Here is an 8,083-nt window from a genome sequence, read left to right as displayed (position 1 = left end):
CAACCTCACTACAGCAGCTCCCTGCAGCAGCTGCACAGGAACGCATCCAGGTGGGTTTGGATCTCTCCAAAGAAGAGAAGAACTGCTGACCAACCCTTGGTCAACCACTGGTCAACCACTGGCCAGCCACAGCACCCAGGGTTGTGTTATGGTGGTGCTGGCCCTTTGCTGACTCCCTGTGCCGCTGGCCTGCAGCAGAGCTGGGCTCCGGCCCCGCTGGCATTGGCTGCAGACAGCACCAAATGCTGCGTGTCGTTCATCTGGCACATTTTAGCTGTAATTGCAACAGCCTGAACTACCACACGTTTTCTATGTGCTGATATTTCATGACATTTTATGTACATAATCTGCATATGTTATTTTTAGAAAACTTTCTCTCTGGGACAGCCTCATGTGCTCCACATCTTGTTTCCATGAGCATGTGCTGCAATTGGGAGCTTTTGGATTTTTTCCCCTTCTTTTCCCCCTGTCAGAATCATTTTCTGACTCGCAGAAGCGTCGCACAGAACACAATATTTTCCTTTCTTTTCACGAGCCTGCTTTAGAGAGAATAATAATAATAGAAACAAGGCGAGCTAAGCAGGCCTCGTTCCTATTTCTGTGGCACTGGGGCTGAGCTCTCACCCTGGAGAAGACCCTCTGGGAATGTGGGAATCAGGCTGCAGACACCAGGCTGTCTGTCTGAACAACACAGGTGTGTGGGAAGAGCAGCTCTGAGAGCTGCCAAATCCCCCGGTGCTCCTTGGTGTCACCAAGGGAGGAGGTACGGGGTGGTGAAATGATGGACGGGCACAGCTCCTTGCTGAGGTTCCTCAGGGCTGAATGACTGCAGCACTGGTATCCCAAAGGCAGCATTAATGCAGTAATAAAGAAGAGCAAAGCAGCACGGGGCTGGGGTGGCTCAGTGGGATTCTTGGGTGGAAACGGCCTCAATCCTGTGTGGAAATGACATAATTTTGGGGGCATTTTAGGATCAAGACAATGCTTTGGTCTTTGCTGTCCAGGGAAGTTTTTGTGCAATAGATACATAGCCCTTGTGGTGGAAAACCTCTGAAAATTAGGTCTGTTTTATGTGTTTGGTAGAGAAAACTTCCCTAAGATGACATTGTTTTGTCAAAGTGAAGGCATTTGTGGAAGCTTGCTGGTTTAAGCACAACTGGTGGCCCAGTGAGGGTAGGGTGCCATCCAGAAGGATCTGGAGAGGTGGGCCAAAGGAGTTCAAAGGGGCCAAGTGCGAGGTGCTACAACATGGTCGGGGCAATCCCAAGCACAAATGCAGGCTGGGTGATGAGTGGATGGAGAGCTGCACTGAGGAGAAGCCCCGAAGGCCTGGAGGAGGCCACAAGGATGGTCAGAGGGCTGGAGGTGTGGAGGCAGGCTGAGAGAGGTGGGTTGTTTAGCCAGAGGGCGGCTCTGGGGAACCCTCACTGTTGCAGCACCAAAAGGTGCCTACAGAAAAGTTGAAGGGGACACTTTGTCAGTGAACATGGGGGCAAGAGTAAAAGGGTAAAGTAAAAGGGTAGATTTAGATTGGATGCCAGGATGAAATTCTTCCCATTAGGGCAGCGAGGTCCAGGCACTGCTGCCCGGAGCAGTGTGGATGCCCCATCCCTTGTGGTGCCCAAGGGCTTTGGGCACCTGAACCTATGCCAGGGGTTGGGACTGAATGAGTTTTAGGATTTCTTCTGACCCAAACCAGTCTGTGGTTTTAGGGTTCTAGAGCCCTAGCGGATATGGGGCAGTTATCCAAAGGCAGTCGAACTAGGTGCTAAACTGGGGGTGTTCTTTGGCCCTGCAGTGCTATGGTGGGGAGGAGCAATGCCCTGCACTCCAGGCCTGCGTGGTGAAGCGTGGCCAGGATGCTTTCAGCCCTGCAGATCTGCTGAACGATCACTTGAAGCAGCTCGAGCCCTTCTTCAGAGCCCGCTTCGAGTCCTGATGAAGAAATAAAATAAACATTTGGTAACACACGCAGCATATGGTTATTGTTTGCTGCAAGGACAGGGGAAAACATTACTCCACAACGTGGCAAAAAGGCTGCAGCTGCAATATCGCGTTACAGTGCTGTGCTTTATTCAATAAGGGCTGGGGCTGTGCAGCGGAGCTCCCCCCAGGGCGGTTGGGGGCCCCGGGCCGCCGTGCTGCGGCGGCGGGCATGTGCCGTTCGTTAGCGCTGGAATCTGGTTTCAATTCGGTCGCTTCAGATTGTATTTTCACAGTGACTCATTAGTCACCCAATGTTGACAAGCAGTTGTAAGGGTGCCATCTCCCTCATTGTTTATAGGCAAGTGCAGCGCCCAAAATGATTTATTTGGGCTTTAATTAAAATTTGCGGAGAGAGCAGTGATTTTTAGCAGCGCCGTTTCTAATTTGTGGTCTTGGGGAAAGGAAAAAATAAAAAATAGGAATCAATAACCTCACCCCATTGGTGTGCTCATCATCAGCTGGGGCACTGGGCCGCCCTGGAACCCCTGCATGGCACTGGGATGGGTCCAGCACTGCCCTGCGGTGGGGCTGGCACTGTGGCCATGGGGCACTGCGCACCTCTGGGGAAGGAAAACAGGCAAAAATGGAAGCATGGGGCTTTGCTTTGTGGTGAGGCCAGCCTCTGTGATGGCGCCTGCATGCAGCAAAGCAATAGATGTTGCCATTAACTTATTTATGACTCTGAGAAGAAAGCAGAGGAAGGACTAGTGGCTGCAGCTGAAAGAGCTTCGGGGTCACTGCTGAATGCCCCTTGCCCATCCCCAAAGTGCCCCATGTACTGTCTGAAGGGACACCTCCATGTGGCACCAGGTGTGTTTCTGCACGTTGCAATGATGTTCTCTGTGAATTATGAAAGTTGGGAGTGTTTCTTGGCCTAATACCACGGCTCAGAGAAATCCCTGCTATTACCTGATGTAAATATATATTAATTAAAGCACTTTGGAAATGCAGAGTATTGACCTAACAGGCCATAATGGCTCTTCTTGTGCAATTATAATCTATCATCCCAATGCATGTTTAGGGCGCTGGTTTTCAGGAGGTGCGTTATTGACCTGCTGCTCCTGGTGGTTTCCTCCTGCTCCATGAACCTTTCCACGGTGTGGGGCTGCTGTGCAGATGTTTGTGTTCTTCCCCCATCCTGGGAAGCAACTGGGGTCCAGATGGGTGTTCATAATGAAGATGACAAAGGTGATTCAATGCATCCTGCCCCCACCTTGCCCATGGCAAGCGTTGGAATGGGATGGACCTTGAGGTTTCTTCCAACCCATCCTTTCTAAGACTCTATCAAGCAGAGGGAGGTATAAAACCCACCCTCCTGGTGTCAAAAACAGAGATTGGGGATGAACAGGAACGTGTGTTCAGAAGGTGGAGAGAGGATTTATTTCCACAGCTGGGCTTAGAAAGCCACATCCCCATCAGTGGCAGAGGCTTCACACCACGCTGGGGACCAGAGGCTGGCACAAGAGCTTTGAGACCGTGCTGGGGAGAACCAAAGCACTTTGTTGGCTTTTGTGTGACTTAAGGTCAAAAAGCTGTGGCCAAAAGCCTCCCACCTGCCCTGGGCTGCAGAGAAATGTGGGCTGAGCCTGCTGCTTCTTTCCCACTGGGGACACCGGGAGCAAAATGTTTATCTGTAAAGGAAAAACTTTGTGCTTTCCAGTGGTGGAAACCCTTTTCAAATGAAGCACCCTTCTCCTGGGACTTACACCTTCTAATTTAATTTTCCCCTAAATCAAACAGTGTATTAATCCCCGATAGAAAACATGTTCCAGTTGCACAAACAATATTTAAATGGTATAATAGGGACATCTTTTATAAATACTTCTAACAAATCCTGAGAAAAAAAAACCCAATGAGTGTGTGGGCTATAATTAATAGAAATGCCAAGTGCCAGCTAACCAGGAAAACTCCAACATCATAAATCTGCCCCGAGCTTTCTCACACATGCTGATGGATGGGTACTCGGAGCTTAAATATTTAACAATCAATAATTCAAATACCTTTCCTACCCTATTAAATTTGTCACGTTTATAAATAAATGCAATGTTTAGCTGAGTTTTCTGTAAAACTCGTGCATCTCCCCCCAGTAGCAGATTGGAGCATTTTGGAAGATGGGAGGAGATGAGCACCCAAGGGGACGTGCAGCACTGCTCACCCTCCTGCCCACAGCCAGGTGCCACCACCTGAATTCCCATCCACTGCACCCCAGATTTGTGCCATTGGCTGTGTTGCATCCTCTCCCCACAGCACACAGCGGTTGAGCTCATTTTCGGATATTTCCCATACAGTTGGTTATAGTTTTTGCACATGGCAGCCCAATTAACAAGGGGGAAAAAGAAAGAAAAAAAGAAAAAGACAAAAAAAAAAGACAAAAAAAAAGACACCAGGTTATGAAATTTCTGTGGGGTAATAATGAACAATAGGGAAAAAGATTAAACCCCATATAACAAAATAGTTGGCTGCGTCTCCATTCTAATAGGTTTGGATAATGCAATATGCAGGCAGGTATGATGTCGTATGAATCACATTTATAGGAACATTTTCCAATTTCTTTACTGCCTAAGGCAGGGAGTTGCCATTCATTTCTCACAGATTAATATTTCTTTGTCAAAAAAGGTGCGTTATGGTCGGTGCTCGTGAGTGGTTTGTGTCCCAGGTGAGCGGGATTTGTGCCGGGGCAGGTTTGGTTTTGCGAGCACCGTGAGTTTTGCTCCTTGGTTGTGCCCCAGTGGCTGCATGCAGCCCAGGACCAGGCCCAGCACAAGTGACCGTAAGCAGAAGGTGCAGTCAGCCCCTGAGAAAGGAGTGAGCTTGGGTTGGGCCTGAATCATAGCTCTGATTTCCCTCTGCCTCTAGGAAGGGAAGAGAAGGATGGGAACAAATGTGCAGGTCCAACATTGGTAAGCACAAAGCCATCCCTCGGCCAAAAATAATAATAACAAAAACATTGCACGTTGCTTGTTTTCAGCTCACCTCCCTATTTCTGATGTGTGGGGAGCTGAGGAGGACTGCATGGTTCATCTTGGATCAGCTGGGTGCCAAACCCAGGGACCAGGAGAACCAGTGCAGCAATGATGGAGAACCTGCAGTGGTTTCTTTCCCCTGAGCACCCACTGTGCCTGCAGGATGTCCCACAATTAAAGGAAGGATATAAAGTACCAATAAAGCTGCCCACACACAAGGGAGGTGCGGGGCACTGAGGGCCCTGGGCCCTGCACCGTGGGAGCATGCGTCGCCGTTGCATAAATCTCAGTCGCGAATTTATTGCCATAATTTATCAGCTCATGTTGCTGAATGGCCAAGTAGTTAATTTTGAAATGAAGTGGTGCTATTTTCATTAATACCCTTGTGCTAACTACCTATCAAAACACTCAGAGGCAATTAATACCATGTTGCTGAAGGACCGAACCAATAAATATTTCCAGTCTCAGCTTGTCTGTGGGAGATGAAAGGCATCAGACGATCCCTCTGCTGTGCTCACACCCCCCAGCCTTTCCCCTTCCATGCCACTGGGCTCTCTTACATTTAAGGAAGAGATCAGTAGGAAGATTTGCTGCCGATATCAGTTTAATAGGGCCCCTCTTTTGTGACGTGTAAGCAGTCCCTTTGGGATATCTTTGTGATAAGTAAGGAAAATTTCTGAAGATTATACAGCATCGATAACAAAAAAGTCGGGCAGAACCTGATTTGGGGAAGGAGAGGTGGAAGCGCCGTATGAATGCTTTCTCTGTCTGCCTCTGTGCCATGCAGGGGGGAGAAACATGGGCTGCCATTTGTAGCCAGTTGGAGCCTGAAGCCTGTATTTCTTCCATTAGTGAAAACTCAAATGGTGGCAAATGAAACCTCTTGTGTATTTGTGAGTCCCACCCGTGTTGCCTGCTAAGGGTGTGTTTCTCACCATGCCCAGCACGCACCCACATCCAAGGTTGAATAATAGGGGAAATTTCTTCTCCAAAGACAAGTCAGGCACTGGCACAGCTGCCTGGGGTGTGGTGGGGTCACTGTCCCTGGGGGTGTTCCAGAGCTGTGTGGATGTGGCTTTTGGGGACATTGCTTGGCACCGTCCCAGCTCCTTCCTTCAGCCCTGGGATGTGCCTCCTGTCCTAATGCTGCACAGAGCTGCTGGCTGGGACAGGGCAAGGCGCAGTGAGGGGCACCAAGGGGACCGCAAAGGACAGTGACATTAAATCTGTGCAAGGCCCAAATCTCCCGTCTTGTTCATGTAGCCCAGACTAAAATCAGGTGGAAGCATCAGAAAAGAAATACCGGCACTTTGTGAGCTGCTGGTATCAGAAAGCACTGAGTGTCCCCAAAAGAGAATGGAAGAGCTGCCCAGTGCTGGGCTGTGTGCCTTGGTGTTCCCTTCCCCTGCTCTTGCAGAGCTGCCCATCAGCCCCGCTGCTGCCTTTTAAGCAGAGAACGGTCAGGATTGCTTACATGCAAGAAATTACTTTCTCCAAATGTTAATTTCTGCACCCATCTCTTAAAGAAAAGGTGTCACATGATGACAGATTCGAAGTGCAGTAAACTATTTTCTGCCCAACACCGGCAGAAGTCTTGCAGGGAGGTGCCACGATGGGCCAAGCGCGGCCGCCCAGCTGAGCTTTAGGAGCAGGGTGACATCCCCCACTCCACTCCACTGCACCCAGAGATATATGCACAATGAATTAATCTCAGTTAATTGTTAGGAGGTGCAGCCAGGTCTGGGTTCAGTGCTGATGGGTTCCGCCATCGACCCGCAGCCACAATCTGAGGCCCCTGCAGCATGGAGACGCACCAGCCCCGTGTTCGCGCCCGAGCCCTGTGCGAAGGAAATAAAAACACGGCCCAGTAGCATTAGCAATTTTTTATTTTCCTTTTTTGTTGCATAGGAAATGCAGTACTTGCTTCCAGTAATTGTATTGTAATGTGAGAAGGTGGTAGCACTAATGGTTGAATACAAGAGTTAAACTAATCCACACCAGCTCAAAAAACCTGCGGAGACTTAGTTGAATAAGAATGGATGCCCACAGTGATTCTCAACCAATTACAATTTTTTTTTTTTCACAGAACACAGTAAAACTAAAATGGTAACTATGAGAGTCAATACAAGTATACTAGAGGCACGAGGGGCCTGACTCATAAAAAAAATGAACACGACATGGTATTAACACGGGTGTCAAGTGAATTTGCAGCAGATCTTTCCCGCGGCCAGTGGAAATTTTAGTGCCCCGGATTGAAAAGTGACACCGAGGGACTCAGCTGGACCAAGCTCAGAAAGCGGCCGGGGCTGGGGCCAAGCTCAGCCATGGGGGAAACCGTGGAGCCACCCAACGTGGGGACTGCTCCTGGGCGCCGTTCCCAAAGCCAGGAACCCTGCAGCCTTCCCCCAGGGGCCGCCCGCAGTAGCGAGGCAGGTGCTAAGCTGGGGATGCTTCCTACCATGCTCCATCTAGAAACTCATCTTCGTTTTTTTTTTCCCCTCATATTTAATTTGCGGATGCAGATAAAAGGGGGGATTTCACTGACACAATTGTTTTTGTTCATGCTCAAGCACAGAAGATTAACTAAGTGGAAAACAGTCTTTCCTAAAAAAAAGCATACAAAGTACAAAAGTTCACATTGTATACAAGTGTTGTCCTTTACGAAGGTTTTCTCTAGAGCTCAGAGGTAGCAATCTAGCACATGTTTTCTGGTACGGACAAAATGTCCCTTGCCATCGAATAGCATTGTACCATGAAGAGACGGAACCCCGCCAGGGCCGGAGCGTGGCTTCGGGGCCCCGCCACTCTCGGCTCTGTCTCCACATCCACTCCCATGGGTTTTGTTCAGTTTGGGAGGTGGGGAGAGGAAGGGGAGGGAGAGGAGCAAAGGGCTGCATGGGGAGCCCCGGCCAGAGTGCGCTAGGGAGAGAGGGAGCCCCAATTTGGATGAGAAAAGCCCACCAGAGTCCCGTGTTAATAGCAACTGAGCTTTTATGAATCGGGCCCAAAGTTTGTACAGAGTTTGTCTGAAGAAAAATATTGCAACTGTGCATGAAACTAAACAACCACATGAGGATTTTTTTTTCCTTTTTTTTTTTCTTTCTTTCTTTTTTTTTTTTTTTTTTTTTTTTTTT

At 49.0% G+C, this 8,083-nt stretch overlaps 1 protein-coding gene across 5 annotated transcripts in view; it reads right to left on the bottom strand.

The window, feature by feature from the left end:
* Positions 1-6,817: 6,817 nt before the first annotated feature.
* The window catches only part of NFIA (nuclear factor I A), a 237,751-nt gene continuing 236,485 nt past the window's right edge, over positions 6,818-8,083 (bottom strand). For all 5 annotated transcript variants that reach the window (XM_032446323.1, XM_015870733.2, XM_032446322.1 and 2 more), the window contains one exon: positions 6,818-8,083. This exon is cut by the window's right edge and continues 6,550 nt beyond it. The gene's annotated coding sequence lies outside the window, so the exon portion shown is untranslated.

Source organism: Coturnix japonica, chromosome 8, assembly GCF_001577835.2.
Source record: "Coturnix japonica isolate 7356 chromosome 8, Coturnix japonica 2.1, whole genome shotgun sequence".
Classification (NCBI taxonomy): Eukaryota; Metazoa; Chordata; class Aves; order Galliformes; family Phasianidae; genus Coturnix; species Coturnix japonica.
The sequence above is the reverse complement of the archived record's forward strand: the minus strand, read 5'-3'. Positions and strand labels throughout refer to the sequence as shown.